At 38.6% G+C, this 21307-nt stretch overlaps 1 protein-coding gene across 2 annotated transcripts in view; it reads left to right on the top strand.

The window, feature by feature from the left end:
* PCSK5 (proprotein convertase subtilisin/kexin type 5) overlaps positions 1-21307 on the top strand; it is a 383530-nt gene that overhangs the window by 78328 nt on the left and 283895 nt on the right. The gene's annotated exons all lie outside the window — the stretch shown is intronic.

The raw sequence follows: 21307 nt of genomic DNA, 5'->3' as shown, positions 1-21307 counted from the left end.
GTGGGCACCCTTAGACCTATCTGTAATCGTATTTACTTCTGATACACATGGATTCCACCTTGAAACCAGTCTGGTCTTGGAAATCATTGAAATGACTGCTGATAAATAATAGATTCCTGACTTAAGTGATCTAATATGTGCCTTCTCATGTAACTAATTGTTTTTAAAATTAGACCAGGAAAAAAATAAGTTGGGAAGTATTTGATGTTACCTAGGTCACTGGTTCAAGCAAAACTTCCAGTGAGGGAAGCTTACTTAACATGTTGGCGAGAGTGATCTACCGTTCACTTGACATTGCCTCCTTTGAAAATATACTTGTCTAGCCTTAGAGTTTTATATTCAGGATCCCTGAGACATTGATTAGAATGTTACTTATTCTTAATCATGAAATCCATGTGTCACCAATTTGCTCAGTAATCTGCAAAAAGACCTTTATTTTACTCTCTTTAAAGATTGTTATTGCTGATTTTGGACAGCGTATTTTCTCCTAATCAACTTTATCTTTTGCAGTTGCAATCTCTGTTCTTGCTCCTCCATAAAACCTTGGCATTTTGCGTAGCTGCCTCCTGTTTTCCTGCCTCCCTGCTTCTTGTTCCTTCTGTCTGGAGCTCTCTTCCTGCCCTCCCTCACCTCCTCAGGCCAGGACTCTCTCATCCCTCAGAGCCCCAGCCGGCTGACTGCTCTAGCTCATCTGTCATGTTTTCCCTCCTCCTGCTCTCCCGGGCCCTCTGTCCCTGCTGCTCATGGTATCCTCCTTCTGGCCTTTTGTTTCCCAGCTATTAATACTTTTTAAAATCTCATAGGACAGTGGAGGAGTCACTTATACCCCCCCCCCCCCCCCAAGGACTTAACCCAGCTAGGAATTTGTGTTTATTTGGATATGGGTGAATGTGGCTGGCATTTTCCCCAATTTCCCTTTCCTTAGTCTCACCCAGAAGTAGAAGGTTGTGGAAATATTTGGGACCCTAAACAGAATTTTACACAGAAAACTTTTTCATGTGTAAAGAAAAAAGAAAAAAAAAAGACTTAAAACTAAGTTGAAAGGGAGGTGGGACTCTAAACAGCATTTAAGTAGAAATCACCTGAGGGGACAGTAAGACACTTGACAGCCTATTAGCTCTAAGACCAAGAAACAATGAACCGCAGGGGAAGGCTACAGTGAGTGTTGGCGGGAGCTGAGGAGCTTTGTCTGCACTGACAAAGCGATAAGAATGTAATGGGATTAAGAGATGGGGTGGAAGCAAAATCCCTCCCCTCCCCTGTTGATTAGGCCAGGGGGAGGGAGACCCTGTTTGCCTTACTCTTCCTCTTGGAAAAAAGAGCCAGATTGCTGTCTGCACACGTCCCCCTGGATGGGGGTGTGAGGGCCGCTTTCCCGAGGCTCTCATGGCTCTCTCAGGGCAGGCGGGACTCTCGTAGGAACCATGGCCAGGGTGTCTCCAACCGTTCCAGTGCCTGTAGAACGAAATCTCTTCACTCCCGGAGCCACTGTTCTATCTTTGGAAATTCTCTTTCAGTAGGAGGATAGGTTGAAGGAAGAGGTTTTTCGTTTGGCTGTTTAAAATGTTGGATGTTTTTCAACACATTTTGATAATAATTCGTATTTCTGGAGCACTGACTGTGTGCCAGTCACTGTGCTAAATACTTTATGAGTATTTTTCTAATATAGCGCAGTCAGAAGTATGTGCTAATATTGGCCCTGTTATAGGAGTGAGGTATCTGAGGCTCATAGCATTTAGGTAATTTGCCTAAGATCACCTGGCCTGGAAATGGTAGAGCAGAGCCGCCAAAGCGGGCAGGTTGATGGGAGTCCACAGGATTGATGTGACACCCTAGCCACACCCTTCTACTGTTTACAGGGCTGTCATAAGGAAGACAGGACTCCAGCCCTCCAGTAACTTCTAACCTATCCATAGAGAAATGGCTAAAATACGAGGCAGGATGGTGGCTGCCCTGTAGGATGAGTGAAATATATTGGGGACAACTAAAGAGCTTACAAGGTTCCTATTAAATGATTACTTTTCCCTCAATAAAAGGGGCAGGACATAGGTTACACACCTTATGTTTATCTGTCAGGAATATGACAGAATGAGAGCCAGAACTTCAAATCTGCAAGCCTGGAGTCCAATCCCCATCGCTTCACTGACTAGGCCCATGATTGAGTCACTTCAGCTCTCATCAACTATAAGAATATTTAGCACTTAGGTGTGAGTTTGCTGTTGCTGCATAACAAATCACAGAACTTAGTTTTTTTAAACAATTATCTCATGGGTTCTGTGGGTCAGCCATTCAGAATGGGCCCCGGATGATGGCTTCTGTGTTCTGTGATGTTTGGGGCTTCAGCTGGAAGACTCAAAGGCGTGACTGGAGCTGGAGGGCCGCTTCTGAGGTGGCCTAGTCACATGGCTGGTTCCTCCCCACGTGGGCATCACCGTAGGGCTGCTTGAGTGTCCGCTTGACATGGCCCTGGCTTCCCCGGGAGCAAGTGACTCAAGAGGTCGTGCTGGAAGTGATGATGCCTTTTGTGATCTAATCTTAGAAGTCACCGACACTTACTTCAGGAATTTGTATTGTCACATGCACTGGCTCTGGTTCAGTGAACCAGGGGGGCTGCACAAGGACACGTACACTGGGAGGCAGGGGTGGTTAGGAAGCCGGTTACCGCAATTAAAATACTACACAAGAAGCCTTTAGCACAGTGCCTGACAGAAAACCCTCAGTAAACCATCGTTTTATTATTATTCTGACTTCTTAATTACAATACATGTTATTTCCTTTTTATCTCTTCTTGGGATCACATGTCCATGGGCATTTTTTAGAGCACCCTGGTGACACAGTGGCAGCAAGGTGCTGGGTTCCCCCTCCTTCATTCCCCTGAGCCCTGGGCCCTGCTGCCGAGGTTTTGAAGGCTGCTTGACGAGTCTCCATAGGGTCCTCCCTTCAGCCTGTTAGCCTGGTCCTGGTCCTGTCATTCTCGATTTATCACAGGAGAATGGAGATTAAAGAATGGCATGAAGTGTGCCTGAGTGTCTCTTTTAATTACTTTAAAACCTTTGCCCCTGCCCCTCTTCCCCTTGGAGACTGGTGTGTGAAACCGTTATGTCTAGCCTTAGGCTCGAGCAGTAGACTTAGGGAAATATGCTTTTACAGGAGTTGGTTATGGAGATGATGGCTACACGCCTCCGTCCTGAAACCCTGTGCTCAGGCCTCCAGGCTTCGGGAGGGCCCAATAATAGAGCTCACTTCTTGTTGCTTCAACAAACTTCTGCATCTACCCATTGTCCGGCATGGCAGCCAGCACTGAAGATTTAGGAAAACATGATTCGTGCTTCCTAAGATCAGTAAAGCAGGAGAAGTACATATATAAGACCAATGTAAGTTTGCTGGGCAAACGATCCCTCCTATAAGTTTTTGAGAGATCATGTGCATGCTACTAGCCCCCTGTTCCTTGGGCTCTGGGCTGTAATTTTTCCTTGCAGGTTTGCTTCTAACATTAAAATATCCTGAGTAGCTTTTATAAAATATCCAAGCTTGAGCGTCACTGTCAGATTCTTTGTTTTGCTATAGAGTAGGGCTCAGGCAGCGGGATTTCTTCAGAACTCCTGGGTGATTCTTATGTGCAGCCAGGAACCTTGTGTAATTGAGTGCCTGAGTCTGGACATGGTAAATGCTCAATACCTGCTATTTGAATAAATAGATTAGTGAACTGGAATAAAAGCAAGCCTGTGATAATCTCCATAGAAGAGAAAATAACGCTCATATTTATTGAGTGCTTAGTATGTGTCAAGCATTTTGCTAAACTTTTAATGGTATTGTCTCAGTTTTCCAGTGAATTAGGAACTGTTCATTTTACAGATGAGGAAATTAAAGCATAGACAAATTAAATAACTCGGTCAAAGTAACAGCATTTAGCAGGGGCGGATCCTACTATTCAAACCCAGTCACCCTGACTCCAAAGTCTAGACTTCCAACTTAGACATCGCTGCTTCTCCAACTAGCAGGCATCAGAATCATTTGGAAGGATTACTGACCGCCCCTCTCATGTCCCCCCAGCAGAGATCTGGGAATTTGCATTTTTAACAAGTTTCCAGTTGATGCTGATGCCGGGATCGAATGTGCGCTACCGCATATTAAACATGAGGTTTTTGTGAGCACAGCTGGCTTCCATCTTCCCAGTATCAGCTGGGGGAAGAAGGGCTTTTAAATTTATGGGACATTTTAAAGCACACTTGGTCAATTTATCTTGTTTTTCTTCATCTTTATACATTTTCATTACTGACAAAATTTTCTATCTGGGAAGCCAGCAGCTTTAATAAGAGAAGATGTTATCGCTTTCCTTGCACAGATTGAAAATACCTTTGGCTTATATATTCTTCCAAGATGCTCCATGGACAAAGGATATCTGATAGGAGAGGTTGTGAAGATCTGGCCCTGTCTTTGGGAACTCAGTGTAATAAAAATGGTTTCTATTGGCCATTTTGACTCTAGAGACAGCAAGGCTAAGTAAGACGCTGCCGCAAGGGTCCAGGCATGCCTAAATTTAGGGAGTTAAATATTTTAAAAATTATTATAAAATATTTAAAACATACGAAAAGTTTGAAGAAATCCTGAAATGCCTGCCCATCCACCACCAAGCTAGGGAACAGACCATTATCTATCTATATAGTTGAAGCTGCCCGCGAGTCCTATCCTATAGTGTCCCCTTAGCCCAAGAGTTAGCACAGATGCTGGATTTGAAATACCGTGTGGGAGTCCCCCCTTGTTGGAAGGATGCTTCCCTTTGAGGGACAGTTTATTCACTGTTGAATAGATGAACATTTTAGAAATCATCATAACACCCATTTGTAGATGGAATTCAGCACTTGGGCTATTTACTAGTAAGGTCCCAAGAAGATAACCTAGAAATGCAACGTGGATGAAAAAGTAAATTTAATAATAAAGCTCTTCTGTTCCTTTGGCCATGTAAATATTTTATTGCTTAAAGATATTGATGTAGCATTGTATGGTATTTCTTGTCCAACTGTTAAGAACTAATAATAATTTTAGAGAAGTTTATAGTAAATGACTTACATTTTTTTCCTGCTTTCCAAAAGGCAAGGTCTCAATTCAAGAGAAAAGTAAAAAGAACTCCTGAAATCTTGCTGTTTGACTTTCAGACTCTAGTAATTAGTATGATTGATATTCTTAAGTCATCATCTTAGTTAGCACAGTAGAATTTTTTGTGTGATGAATTTTGGGTGGCCTATTTAATATGCATTATTTAAAGCCAGGCTGTAACAAATGGGCTCACTTATTGATGCACTTCCTCGGATCTCATGAAAGCTCTCTGGGTGGTTTTTCTGAGTAAAAAAGGAAAAAAAAAACACACATTTGTCGATCAGCAGAGTGAAAATTAGCTGAGTTCGGCTATGCATGTGGGGCATATCTGCCAAAAACTATGAACTAGCTAGTATAGTAATTGCAAAAAATGATTTTAAGCCACATGGTTCTTTCTCGGCCAACTGGACGGTGTTCAGTACTCCAAGAGTTTGAGGTATTGCTGTTTCTCCGGTTGGCACACATTTTCCTAATGATTTATGCTGTCATTTGACTCTAATAAAATCTGGTGGAGTTTGTGGCGTTATTGTCCTGGCAGCTTGGAAACCATCCTTTTAAAACACCCCATTTAGCTGTTTTAATTGAAAATGCAACATGGTGCGAATCTGCAACCATGTGGCACATCTTGATGCAAGCAGGAGGCCTTCTGAGAGAGGACAGACTCCAGCCAGGCGGCAAATGATTTACTGGGAGGAACTACTGGGGGCTGAGATGTGGTTTTGACGTGCTAGTATTTGCTTTGAACTAGCTCTGTGTCTTATAGGAAGTTATTTTAGCTCTCAACCTTAGCTCATCTGAAAAAATGAGGATTCTGGATTAGATGCCTTCCTAAGTTTATTCCTGCTTGAACTGCCTCTAGCTCTACCTGGCAAGTGGAACTGGATATTGAGTCTAGGGAGAGCAAAATTCCACCAGTAGGCTCCTGTCTTGATTTCCAACTCAGCCCCACCCCGTGAACTCCTGACTGCAATACCTACCATGCTCTCATTTCATTACTACTTTAAACTCACTCCGTTGCCTGTGTTGGGGGTCCTGAAGGCCACCCTGAGATTTGGTGATTCACTGAGAGGACTCAGTATGATTCAGCATATTGTCATAGGCATGGCTATAATTTATTTCAATGAAAGGATATGACACAAATCAGCAAAAAGAAAAGCCACGTGGGACGAAGTCCAGAGAAAACTAGGCTTAAGCTTCCAAGAGACCTCTCAGCGGAGTCACACAGAAAGCACTTAATTTTTCCAGTAATGAATTGTGACAACATGTGTGAAATGTTATCTCAGGGAAGCTCATCATGGACTGAGTGCTCAGGGTTTTATTGGAGGATGGCCATATAGGTATTCAATGCCTACCATGTACCGAAATTCCATATCTCAGAAGGTTTTCAGCATAAGCCGTATTGTTTGCATAAATGGTGTAAGCACCGTGAGACATTCTTACAAGGAAATGATGAGAGACCCTCCCCCAATTCAAGTTCCCTGATGCCAGCCAAGGGGATTTAAGGGCTAAACACATGAGGCTGAGTTGGAGTAATAACTCCTCCTTTATTAAAATGCTGTGTTCACTGAATGAATAAGTTAACACCAAGAAAAATACAACTGATAATTCCAAGAAAAAGCACACTCAAGTCCTAAGTATGGTCCATATTTGTTTTGCAGCCTGGAAAATGCCAACTGACTCCAAGTCCCTATGATGTAGATATTTACTTATGCACTCATACATGCATGCATTCATTCGTATTTAGCAGAGATTTCTTTTTTCCCATCATTTTCAATGTTCCTGACACCAGAGAAAAAATAGTAAATGTTACCTTCTTTAATGACGAGTAAGTGCAGCATTTAATGGTCAGAAGTTTGGGTAATTTTGGTCCATTTCCTAATCAGTTGATGGCACTGAGGATGCCATTGCAGAACTCTAATTGGAACTTGCTGATTAATTCAAGATGATTATAATGACTTCATTGTCCCATGTGATGGTTGTGATGGAAGTCAGGATATTAGGAATAAGTTAACCTGTAATTAACTAGTCAAAGTGCTTCTAGAAGAGGCCAGTAATTAATGACCCACTTGGAAAAATTACTTCAGATAATATTTGTTCTTTGCCTGGTGCAAATTATTACAACCTTCATGAATTTCTTTGAGTACGATACAACTTATTCCATACTGGTGATTTATCTTCTTAGCTTCACTTTCAAAGAGTAAAAATATGTGGGTAGTCTGGCCCTTTGGGCCTGACTCTGACATGATGAAGAGCCTGTTAAGAGAAACAAAGTTGTTTTTTATCAAGACATTAGTCATGATTTTTCTTTAATTAGTAACTCATTTTCTGTTGGAGAGCAGATAGCATGACCCTTGAGCTCCCTTAACCTATGATTGTCTTCTTAACATGTTGATTCAAGTTCTTTTATCAAGGCGTTTCTCTGAATTCCTCATTTCACCCAGTATTGGGGTTAGTTCTAGTGGTCAAGGCACATTTTGGGCTTAATTTAACCGATTTCTCCGCCAATAGGTAGGGTTCTTAGTGTGTACTCAATAAATGTTGATATAAAGTGAGGAGAGTTGGTCATCCAGATTTCATCATTTTCTGAATTCACAGAACTGAAATTGACCGTGCCTAAAAGATGATGGTGCCTTTAAATATCCTGCATTGAGAATTCACATTCTAAAATTACCTGAGACTGAGGCCTCTTCAATGCTGTTTTTCCTTAATTTTGGTTCACAGTGAACTTGGCCAGGAAATTAATGGAGTATAAGAAATGATTCTTAGCAATCCAGCGATAAGAAGAATCCAAAAAACAAAAACACCTAAACTGCCTGGGGAGGAGAGAGCAGTAACCATCTTGAGATAGAATGTACATGCACATCAATGTGACTTTTCCAGTTTCTCAAATGTAAACAAAATAAATAAATAAAATCCTTGGTAGACTGCCTCAGGCTAGGAGCTGGGATTCCAGGTCAGGGATGGAGAATCCAATATGCAAGTGCTGCAAGCTGAAAGGGCTGCTGCACCCCAGATGATGCCAAATTATAGTGAGACATGTAGAATAAAACTATAAATTCCAGAAATAGGATTTGATTATTTAATTGCATAGGTCAGGATCAAAATTGGGTTCACAATGCAGAGATGCTGTGCTTGATGGTAGATGACGTGGACTTAGCAAAAACTGCAGTCACTGATTACACTTTCCTTGATTAAAAGAACCTGATAAGAAGCCTAATTTCTTCCTTTATACTAAGAAGAAAACAAGTCCGTTTGGATGATGACTATTCAAGTATTTGGTACAAGATTTACAGGATAATCTTAAAGACTATTTGGCAGAAATGCAGCCTTTTTGTCTTTCTTTTCTCTTCTAGTTTCTGGTGAGTTGAATTTTGACTCTTGTAAAAAGCCTGTTGGGATGGAAGCTTGGGCTCAGACATTCTAAATTGGCATCTTTGAAGCAAAGAAAGAAAACGATGCCCAGGTAGCATAGGGCTGCAGTTCTTCTAATGATCTCTTTGCACCGTTTCCTGAAATGTAGTTAAATTAGTGTCTTAAAAACTGGATGTTTGGGTTTGTTACTTAGTGATAGAGGAGCTGCCCTTATCTCTCAGTGAACTAAAAGAAAGTCAGCGGAACTCTCAGCAGTCGTAAGTTAAATAGAGCAGGTCTGAGTAATATTTCAGGCCATCCCTGTTCTGCTGAAATGCTCTGTGTGTCCCTTGTCATGTTCTCGTTCTTCATTCCTGCCTGTGCTGTGTCCCGGGCTCTCTGCCTTGCACCCAGGCTCGCTACACAAACACCCAGATCAAGAGCTGTGTCGGTTTTTGTAATTAGTGCTGTGAAACAGGTGGTCTTTCCGAAGATACGGAAAAGGAGCTCATAGATCACTAAGTTGGAAGGGGCCTGAAAAATAACTCCATTGAAATCCTAAACTCATGCTCAATATCCACCTTGTATATTTTCTGTAACCAGAAATAGACTCTACGTAGATAGCCCTTTCTTTCCATAATGAACAATTCCATTCAAAAACACTTCCTTGTGCTTTATCGGTAACTTGTGTTCTTGTCACTCCACATACTCCCCCTGGTCTAAATTCCAGCTTAAGGATCACATCTGATCCCTGTTTCACCAGCTTTCACTGCAGACATTACAGAAATGTTTTGGAAGTTTAAAGCAAAAATAGGGAGAATCATAAAATGAACGCCCATATGCCCATCACCAACTTCAATAATTATAGATTCAAAGCCTGTGTTCTTTCATTTACTGCCCTCTCCACTCTGATTATATTAAAGCAATTCACACACCTCATTTTATTTAATCCCTGAATATTATAGTAGGTATCTCTATAAGGACTGTTTTTTTTTTTCACAGTAAAACCATAATATTATCACTTATAAATAATTAACGATAATTTCTTTATAGTATTATCAAATATCCATTTAGTTTTAAAATAGTCCCTATTGTCCCATCATTTTTTCTTTGTTAAGATCCAAACAAAGCTCATACATTGTGATTAATTGCTGTATCTCTTAAATTTCTTCTATCATGTACATCATCTCCATTTTTTTCCTTTGAAAATTTTTGGTGGAAGAATTTAGGTTATTTAGAGCTTCATGTGGTCTAGATTTTGCTGACTACATTCTCATGGGGTCATTTAACACAATCTGTTTCCAGTATTATTAATGAATTGGTAGGTAGTAAGAGCTAAAGGCTCGATCAGATTCAAGTTCAAGTTTATTTTTGGGAGGGTGAGGGTGAAACTACTTCCTACCTAGTTATGTGCACTTCCATCAGGAGATACAATGTCTGCTTGTCTCACTTTGTGATACTAGCAGCTACCATTGTACAGATCCTTAATTATTCATTAGGGTTTGCAAAACAGTGATCTTCTCTTTCTGTGACTCCTTCATTTACTGGCTGGAATACTTTAATTAAGAGGGACTCTCATCAATTATTTATTACAATGAGGTACAGTTCCTACAGGAAAGGCAAGATTAATGGTCAGTGTTTTCATTTATTAGGGGCTCCTTCCCTAGCATTCACCAAAAGCCACTAATGAGGTTTTTTTCATTTTATTACAAATTCGATTTAGATATATCTAATGTGTTTGATTCCCTTGAAGTTATAAACCTATTCTTGCTTAAATTGCCCCATCTCTGGTCAGTGAGAGCCCATTCAAATTAGCACCTTGGGCCCTTTGGTATGACTCCAGTATTTCTTTTTCCTGGCATGACAAGCTGTCCTACACTTATGTTGTATATTTTCTTTTTCAGGTATGGAATCAACCATTTCTCCATTAACCCCTTGTTCCTTTTCTTTAAAATGATATTTAGAAATTGCAATATGAGTATTGAGATTCTCATCACTGTTGGGTTAGTTTTTAGGCTTTTTTAGTAAACAGATTAGAAGTAATGCATTATACACACACACAATATACCATGAGTTGATACAGATATTTGCAATTTAAAATCAGTTCTATAGAGTTTATTTACCCTCATCAGTTACATCTGCATCTATTCCCACACTAAAGATGCTGTTCTCGGTGACACCAACAGAATTCCTCATCGACTTTATCTCACACTACTTTGCAACACTAGCTGCGGATAATAGGCTACCACCTGCACCATGATAACAGCAAACAATTTAAATTGCATATAGTTCTTTTTGTCCTTAAAAATATATCCCACACATGCCACGTGGTCAAATTACTTGTTTGAAGTTACTTTGGAATATTTCTTTCTACAAACATTTTTAAATAGCTCTCATGCTGCCCCAGAATCTTCCCAAGATTAACCATCCTCAGTTCCTTTAAAATAAAAATCTTTACATTGCATATTAAGTCTATTCTACCATCATAGTTGTTTATCAACATGTTTTAGTGTCTTTCACGTTCTGCACTGTTGTTGGAAGGATAGAAAAATGACAAAGACATGCATTGCTCTAGCTTATATAGGCAATAGATGGAGAGAAGCAAAACCATCTGTTTCAACAACCTGATGCCTGGAAATTAATATTCTATTTTGAAGGGATGAAATTAACTCCACTAGGTCTATGCACAATAGCATGTAATTATTTCCGCTAAGGAGGTGCCAACTTTAGAAAAGAGTGTGTTAAAACTTGCCATTCTGTATTAGTCTGAAAGATGAAGTTAAATAAGACTAGAAACATATCTAATTGTACATGTTTGTCCAAGAAAATGAAAGATTAAAGAGATCCTTAATGATCAAACCTGATTTATTCTGGACAAGTAAGAGGGAATGTGCTGTGAACAAATCATTTAAACTAGTTGTACACACTAATGAGCATTGAATTAGTTCTACCCTCCCAGGACTTAGGAACTAGGAGTTACCACAGACTGCTCAATAAAAGTGTTAATTCAATGTGTAACAGAAGGGAAAATGAACGAAAGCAACAAGAAACGGAATTCCCAAAGGAAAAGGTAAATTGGTAATGATTTTATTCAGTCAGCAGCATTTACGGAATTCCTCCTGTGTACCCTGTGTAATTCAACATGTGGTGATACAAATATGAAAAGGTTGTATACTCTGCTCACTAGCCAGGTCGTAGGCAAGCTGGGAAAGAGCTAAGTTTCTGTAGTATCGAACAGCATGGTACAGGCATGCACAAAAGTACTGTGAGGCCCCTGCAAGTGTATTTAAGCTTTTTGGTATTAAATTACAATCTTTGGTTTGATTACCTGGTCTTCAAATTCCTAATGTGGAAATTAAGTGATATGGGAATTAAGTAATGACACATGACAGGATTTCTTTGCAGGCAAATGAATGATTTCCACCCAGTTGTTACAGAAATTGTTTGCCATGGAACACTACTTCTTAACATTGTTAATAGGCATCTCCAAAGTGAAGTGGTTTGGCACATACTGGTTTGAACAAACTTAAGAAGGTTTCTTTAATGCAGGACTTCTCAGAGCCTTTATTGTCCTGTTACACTGTGTAAATTGATGAGAGGGGCATGTAAATGTAAACAAACAGCTGTTTCCCTAATTTGTCCAATTATCTTTTTTATGAAATGTCATTTCAGTTGAGTTTGTTTGAGTTATAAGAGACCAGAAGATTCAATCCAAAGCAGGGGAAGGAAAAAAAAAAAAAATAGAAGAAGGGAGGGAATTTATTGGCTCATATAAGTCCAGACTGGCAGGCCTCACTTATCCAGAAGGTAAAGCAGGTCTCCAGGAACCCAATTCGCCCTGCCAACCAGTGTACCTTTGATCTCTCCAATTGTTGATTTCATTCTCAGACAAACTCTCTGCCCATGGTTGCAAGATAGCACTCCGTAGTTCCTAGTTCAAATCTTAATAGAAAGAACAAGAGCGTTTGCTGTGATGTTCTGAGAAAAACTCAGGGGCACACACCTTCTTTTCCATCACTGTTCACCTCCTTGCTTATTCTGTCTTGTATTCTGACCACGGGGCCTCATCTGCCTCGTCAGATACCTTTGGGACAAAACGATTTAAAGGGAGAGTAAAGAGCAAGAGTCCACAGGGAAATGTAGGCTCAGGAAAGGGGGCCCTGCCGCCCCAACAGAAATCTTGGGGCATGATCGGCACCATTGTCATGTGTATTTGTGGGCAGAGTGAAGGCAGCTGTTGATAAAAAGCCCTCACCAGACGACTTGGAAGAAGAGATAGCTGGCGTGCCACCTCAGCAAGGGCACAGCGTCCAAAGGGCAGTGGGTGGTCCGCCGGCACTGGTGTGGCTTCCGCTTGGCTCCTGCTGCTGCCAGATGCCTACTGTCTCTCCCTGAATCATATTTTGAAGTCTGTCATTATGGCATGAGCTCTATGCTCTGTGTCTTTTGGGGCCCAACCCTTTGATAATTTTTTAAATTGTGCCTATAATGTTTTCCACCCAATGTTTGGTTTTGAATTCTACAGACAAGTTGAAAGAATAGTAGGAACACATACATTTCATTCACCTAGTTTTACCAAATGTTAATATTTTTCTCTCTTTACACACACACACACACACACACACACTCTCTCTCTCTCTCTCTTTCTCTCTCTCATATACTCCCCCCAGATTTTGAAACTAAGTTGCAAACATTGTAAAAATGCACCCCTAAATGTTTCAAGATGCCTCTCCTAAGACATTTTTTATATAACCAAAACACCATTTTTACTACTAAGAAAGTTAATAGTGACCTTATCCAATTTATTGTCTATATTCAAATTTCCTCAATTGTCACAGAAATGTTTTTTATAGATCTATCCTTTTTCATTCAGAACCCAGAATCAGTCATTGCCAGTATTTTTTCCACTGTGCTCTCCTTTAATCTAGAAGCGTTTCCCTACTTTTACTGTGTTGGGGTGGAGGTTGGGAGTGGTCTTTTATGTTGATGATTTCAGTGAGTCCAGGCTGATAATTTGCAGAATAGCTCATACTTTAGGTTAGTTTGATGGTTTTTCAGGACTATAAGAGTGATTAAACATTTTTGGTACAAAAACTTCCCAGGTGAGAGTGTACCCTTTCCAGTGCTTCGTGTCAGGATGAAATAGAATGTTAGAAGTCCTGCTTTTGGCGATTTTAAATTTATTTACTTAGTTGGTCAAGGTTTCTGCTAGAGTTCTCCATGTGAAGGTACATTTTATCTTCCTAAATAATTGGAAATTTGAGACATAATATTTTGAGGCTTGTGAATATCTTATTCCCTGTCAACTTGTCCCCAAGATTTTAGCATCCAGTGATGATTCCTGCCTACCTCAGTAGATCAGTGGTTGCAGGATGATGGTTTTTAAATTCTGTGATTCTTTTTTCACCCCTCTTCCGTTTAAATATCTTTATGGGCTCATGGCTCATTACTGACATTATTCCTGTTTGGTTCTCAAATTGTCTCAGGTTTGATGAGTAAGTGACCTTTCAAGTAGACTCCTGTGTTCTTTTGACAAGTCCCCAGTCAGTTTTAGCACTTTCTCTGTTATGGCACAACACATGCTCACCTTGCATTTTCTCTGCCTCAGACCTAGAAATAGCCATTTCTCTACGTCTATGGTTTATTTTATTAAGAAATGGTATTTATAGAGCAAGATTTGGGTGGTAAGGGTGTCCCTTGGTTCTCCGTGCTTTTTCAGCGGACAGAGCCCAGGATACATATCTGGGGTTCATAGTGGCACCTCCCATCCCAATCTAATAGCACAGGTTCTTCCTCCTTTTTACTTATTTCACATTTCTGTCCTCTCTCTCTCACGGTGAGAATCACAGTTCTCCTCAATATCAATAAATTCACTACCTTAAACTCAAAGGGGATTGACATTACTGCACCAATATCACTACCACCAGCAGACTTACTGATGTAAAATTCAAGTTTCTTTCTGTTCTTAGAATATATCTCATTCAGGTGATACAGTCAGAATACTCGAATCAAAAGTTGCTTGAATAAATACTTTTTTCCTTTTATGATTATATCATTAATTCAATACATAGATTAATGGCTAATTTGTTTCTGTTCTGTCCAATTTTAGAGTTCCATCCACCATCTTTATATATTTAATTTTATCAACTTAATTTTATTTTGGAATATGCAAAACCTGTTGTTCATCGTAAAATTCATAAAATACTCTAAATGCATTGTTCCCTTTTTGCTTTTATCACTTAATAGGCCCCAGAAAATCACTCCATATTACTAGTTTGCAGAGAGCTTTATTCTTTTTTTGCAGCTGTGTTGTGGGAGAGTAAGTTATTTAGACATCGATGAATGTACAGTTAGGTTCTTTTCAATATTTTGTTTTTACAAGTAGCTCCAGACGGAACAACCTGGTGCATATATTTTGTGTGGTGTTGGAGGTGTACTTTCAGAGTAAATTTCTAGCTGTGGGATTGCTCAGTCACAAGGTAGAAGCAAATGTGATTTTCTTAGATTGTGCCCACCCCCTGAGCAGGGCGAGAACGGGTCATATTTCCATCCCCCATGTTTGAGAGGCCTGCTCCCCCCTTGCCCTGTCGTCAGTCCCTGGGTGCTGGCTCCCCTGCTAGGTGAGCAACGGTATTTCCGTGTATTGTACCTGAAATTAGAATTACAGGTCCTGCTTTTGTACCATCTGCCTTACCTTTACTCTGTCTTCTTAGATATCTGAGTTACTCTATGACAGGAGTCAGATTCTTTCTTATTACTCAATTTTAATGTGGTATTTTGGTTTTTTTCATTTAGTGGAGACTTTTAAGCTCATTTACATTTATCAATATGGCCAAAAAGTCTAAACCCTGTCGTATTATTTTGTTATATGTGTGTGTTTATGTGTGATTTGTATTATTTTTACTGTGTTTCACTATGTGCTTTGTTTTTGCTCTTTTAATATAATTTCTTTTGGCTTTTGGGAAGGTTTGTATTATTATTTTAGTTATGGTTATAATAACATATCTTCTCAGTTCTTTTTTTCTCATTTTGGCTTCTCTATTTGGTTTGTCAGCTTTAAACAATGTCCTTTGACTCTTAGCTGCCCAACTATTCATTAGCTTATTCTATTTTACCATTTATTTTCTCCTTTCATTTCAAGTCCAATATTCCTACTTTGTCAGAACACATAACATATGCTTACTCTTCTCCCACCCTTGTTCCCACCTTTGCTTTAATCTTAGATTTATCATTAAATATATTTCACGCTTACCCAGTTCTTCTGCCAGTCAGATCTTGGTTGAAGAAGCACATTCTCTGCTAGACTGCCTAAAAAGGCTTGCTTGCAACTGCAGTATTCCCGGAGTTCTTAATTACATAAAATATTTTCTGTAGTTTTGATACTAGAAGGATACCTTGGTTGATTTTTCTTAACGCATAAGTGACTTCCTTCTTTTGTTTTGTTTTAGTCCAGAAGCTAAGGGAATTTTTTTTTTAGGTGTACAGCAGGTCCTCGAATAATGTTGTTTTGTTCAATGTGGATTCATTATAACATTGATGTGATTCTATAGGAACTTAACTCTAGTTGATGTCAATTAGTCTATGGTAAGACTAGTTTCATTATACATCATTTCACTTAGCGTCCCAGAACCCCTCAATGATGTTAAGTGAGGACTTTCTGTTAAAAACTAGCACAGTTTTAAGCACATTGGATCACCTTTGCCTATTTTTTTTAATTAGTTACTTGCTCTTTTATCCTTTTGACCTCTACTTTATTTGTTTTTTGTTCTTTTCATATATTTATGCCTTTCCTCAATGTTCTGATTATATTATTGGTTGAGTCAATTCTCTTTTGGATACGTTGTAATTTAGCTTTTATTTCTAATTTAATTTGGTCTTTGATTTATTTCCAGGGTTTTAGTCAACTCTAGTTTGACATCATTTTGTTTATTATCTGTTCATATATGTTTAAATTTTTTACTTGAGCTATAGTTCCATATCTATAGATTCTACTTTAGTGTATTTATTTAGGTTTATGTGTTGTGTTACAATTTTGTTCTGTTGCAGATTTTCAAGCAGAATTTCTATAAACTGCAATGTTTTGATTCACTTTATATTTTGTTCTTATAGAAGGATTGAATGAGTATTTGTCTACTGTCCATCTATTTTGAAATGTTTTATTTTCTTAGACCATTAGTAGCAATTGTGTGTAGAAAGAGGTGGGAGTTTGGGTGACTTACTAAGTTTTATATTTCAAGAGCATGGTACCAGTTTGGTACAGTAAAATTCATTTGTTTTGGTCAATGTTTTTGGTTGGAGTGTAGGAAGAGGGTAGTTGGTCTTCTGATTTGATGATTTCCTTTGGGAGGGGTGTCTTTCTTTTTTTTAACTTTAACTTTTCGTATTTTCGTAACTCTCTCCATCAAATCTTCAAGGAGTGCCCCTTCCATCTCTGCACCTTCACACGTTGAGCTCTGTCCAGGTCTCAGATGTGTCCTCAGTATTTCCCTGCTACAGAAGGGGCTTCTCTCCATGAATTCCACCACCATTGGGATTCTGCTCCCTCTTTACTTGTCTGCCTAGTCTTCCTCAGTTTTCTGCTCTAGAGTGGTCTCCAGAGCTCTTTCTGCTGCATGAGTGTTTTGAAGGTTTTTCTCCTATTGATGTGTAATTTGAGGTTTGCGATACTTTTTATCCTAGCTGTGATGTAGATATGAGTTATCAACATTTTAATATTTTCTCCTTGTTTGAAGGATCCCTGGGGAGGTTAAGATTTTGGTGGTTTTCATTATCCCATTGGAACCAGGATTAAAGCCTCCAGAGCCCATTCTGGAGGTGAAGACAATGGAACAGTGCATGCTTCCTTGCCTTTGCATTCCTCCCATAGCAATCTTAATTTCTCCCTAAGAAGCAGCTCTAAGTGGCTAACTTAGGAGACATCATGGTCAGTAATAGACCAATTGTTATCATTCCACAAAGTTACCTTCTGTTGGATCGATGGTACTAAAGGTTGCCAGGTTTTGTAAATAAAAACACAGGGCACCCTGTTAAATTTGAATTTCAAGTAAACAGTAAATAACTTTTGTATTAAGTATGTCAAGCAAGCCTCTACTGATGGCTCTGACCGAGGGGCTTCATTCTCTTGTGAGGAAAAGCCTTTGGTGACTTCCCCTTTTTTGTTTGTTTTATTTTTTGTTTGTTTTAGTTACAGCCTTTTGGGTAGAGTGATCTGTCAATCGACTGTTCACTGTGCCCTTTCTTCCCTTCTACTCACAATAAGGTGTCACAGAATGAAAGTGGAAAGGGGCAGGTTTTTCTGCCATGTTAGCTGAGCAGCCCTTTGGGTCCCTGCCACTTCAATTCAGCATCTTTTAACATTTTCTCTAGTTTTTCCACTTTGGAAAGCCCTGTCCTAAACCATAGGTGAAAACATACCACTATTAGAATAGGGATGTTTTGGATCATGATCGTCTGTGAAGTAATTATATTAGTTACCCATGAAGAGCTTGCTAATTAGATAGGTAGAAAAGACAAGAGATGCTTGGGAAACTGTGTTCTGAAATATGTGTGTAGTTCTGGTGAGAGTGGCTGGGGAAGGCTGCAGTGCTGGTGTTGAATTTAATTGTGTTAACGTAATTCCTTTCATTAGTGAATGGAAAGAAAATACAATGTGGGTTACAGGAGCTGTGTTCCAGTGACCCTGAATATTCCATTGTAAGAGTTACTGTAGAGAAAGTTCACTATGAAGATTCTATAAATGAATATGCGCCACTCTGTTTAGATAGCCATACTTTTCTGAATTATTATTTTTCTGTAACAGATGGATTTCTGTAGGATGCTATTAAAGCAAGTTGCTTGGTGAGATTCTTGAAAGGATTCGGCGTTTTTTTATTAATAAGAAAAGCATTTGCAATTAAACTTGCTAGCGTAGGATAAAAATGACTTTGTTTTCTTGTTCAGTACATTTCAGGGTCTGGAGAGGATCTCACCAGGTCGAAGAGCCAATCTGCTGTGGAGGTTCCTTTATTGAGTTGCTAATTAAGTACATTTTGGAATCCTTCATCTTTTCTGAAGCATCCACTGCTTGCCACAGTAGAAGAAGCTCTAGATTTATTATTGGCCTTTTCGAGCAAAGGGCTTCATTTTTCTTGCGTGTAACTTTGTAGATGTTATGCTAGTGTACATCTGCAAGTGGACAATGAAAGCAAATATATCAGGTGCATTCAAACAACTATTTTTACTCAGTCTAGAAGGAACAATATTAAAGTGGGATTTTTAGTACCTATCTGAACTGACAATTTGCTGATTGTCAGAGGTGAGATGGTTTTTGTTTTGCAGTGTAAATAGATTTATATTTCTGTGGCTACATCACAGTAATAACACATATCACACTATGGGGTTTTTGTCTTAGGAAATGTTTTGTATTTACATTTTATTTTACAAGTAAAAATTTAAAATGTATAAATGTTTTCTTCATTTTTTAACTTTAAGTGACAGTAAGTCTGGAACCTCAGCTTTACTCTAACTTGCTTTTTTAAGGCTAAGGTTTATTGCCTGATACCTATAAACGTCTCTCTTCAAAATGAAGTTGCTGTGTTCATTGAATAAAGGTCAGCTAAATAATAGAATTGTAAAAACCCAAGGTATAAATTTAATAGCATATTTCCCTTGATGTTACCCAATGTCTCTTTTTTATTCCCTTCATAACAGTTACTGTCATCTTTAGTTATATTGTTTGTTTCACTGTCTATGTATTACTTATGTGCTCCAACCTGAATGTAAACTTTGTGAAGGCCAGACCATGTGTTTTCTCATTCCCTGACGCAGACTCAGCATTTAAAAAGCATTTAATCAGTATTGGTTAGAAAATTAAAAACAAACTAATAAAGCACAAGTGGATAAATGAAATGTTTGACAGTTAACAGATGTAGAGAAACTAATATAGCTGCTATTCCTCAAACTATTATGGGATAAAGTTATTATACAATAAATATAGGTACTTCAGAAGGACTTGCAGATAACTGGAACAAATATACATTAATGTCAATCTTATCTGTAAGATTTAGTTAATTCTCTGGCTATTCATGTGAATGACAAAGCCATCTTAAACTGTCATGTCAGTCAGGCCTTCAGGTGCCTCCAGCTGCAGTGGACATCTGACTGCAGCTGCTTGGAGGCCCAGTGAGAGCCACCCAGCTGAGCCTTGTCAACCCATAGAACTGTGAGCTGTCATAATTATTGTTTTTAGACATTAATTTTTGTGGTTGGTTTGTACTATGTAGGAAAAAGAAAAAGTTTACAATATAAACTACATTTATTGATACTTAGGAATTTTCTTGTTTTCTAAGCAGCACACTTTTTTTTTTTTTTTTTGGTGCTGCTAGATATACTGGGCCTATTCTTTGATTATGTAAAATCCTGAAGACTAGATATACCTGAAGAATTCATGTTAGTGGGGAAATTAACAGATTTATGGCTGTCAAAGTGGGTTAGTGTGTTGACAGGAAAATAAAATTTAATTCAGATTTTGTTTGCAACTACTTATGACCATGTGGGTTTTGGCCAGTTCATCAGTTCTGATATAATTGTTTAATTTTAAGAATAAGAATTTTGACACACTGATAATATTACTTCCTCTTATAGAGATAAATGTATTTCAGCTAAAACTTATTAGAGGGCATGACAAAAACACTTCAAAACCTTCAGAATACTCAGAAAGTTGTCAGAAAGCTCACAGATCTAAGAAACAAAAATTTGAAAAGACTATCTGGAATTTCATATCCCATTAATTTTGTATGTAATTCCAGCAGACTAACAAATCTGTTTTGCTTTTATGGATATCTATTTTGATGCCTTTTTTGAGACAAAATTAGGGCAAACTACTGTTAATGTTTAAGACCATAATTCTGCCACTCTACATGTTATATTTAAACAAGTTAAGCTTGGGTCTTTTAGGATAGTTCAAGGGGTTCTGGAAGGAGGTGAGCTATCTAAGTTTTGAACATCACTTGAGTATTCACATTTCACTGTTATGTGGACTTGATTCTCTCCTCCATCCCTTTGCATCTTTTTGTGATTTGACTTTAATTGAAAATATGTTGGGAGTACCTGATCTTGGGAACTTGAGGAGTTGACATAGGGGCGTTGAAGTGGCTTTTACTATTCAGAAGTTCTGTAGAGTCCCAGAAAGAGAAAAAGCCTTCGGTAAAAATTTAAGAAAAACCAAAATGTGATAGGCCTTGGAAGGTAAACCTAAGTATATTATTTATCTATTTGTTTGCTTATCTATCCATCCATCCTTTGTTCATCTCTCTCTCTCCCATTATGCCTCCATCTCTCCATCCATCTGTCTATTTAAGAGATGATTATGTTGTTGAAACTTGATTGCAGAATGATGGAGGGTTTGAGAGGACCCTATATAAGTATATCCCTGTTCTTCACTATATCTTCAACTGAAAATGGATTTTTTTCTTCACCTGAAAAATAGCTACCTCTACCATTATGTTTTATAAGAATATTGCCACTCATGAAGTAATGTAAGTGAAGAAACATGACAATTAGTAAGGTCGTATTCAAATATTTCTCATTGATATTCACATCGTTCCTCCCTCATATTAAATGTCTCCAGTATTAGAAAAAAACCTTCTATCTTTTTTCCCCTCAAAATTTCTTTTGTGACTTTGAAAAAATAAAAGTAGTGGGAAAATTTAGTTCCAAATCCAGTTGGTTATGTTTGTCCAAACTATACTGAATCCTAATCATTTTAAAGAAAGGGAAATGTCCTCTAATCTACTAGCTCTTCTTTCTGAGGCCTTGATGAAAACAGAGGAGAAAGGAGTCTCTGAGCCAGACTTATGCATAGAGTAGACCAAGAGGGTGC

Source organism: Miniopterus schreibersii, assembly GCF_964146895.1.
Source record: "Miniopterus schreibersii genome assembly, chromosome: 11".
NCBI lineage: Eukaryota > Metazoa > Chordata > Mammalia > Chiroptera > Miniopteridae > Miniopterus > Miniopterus schreibersii.
The sequence above is the reverse complement of the archived record's forward strand: the minus strand, read 5'-3'. Positions and strand labels throughout refer to the sequence as shown.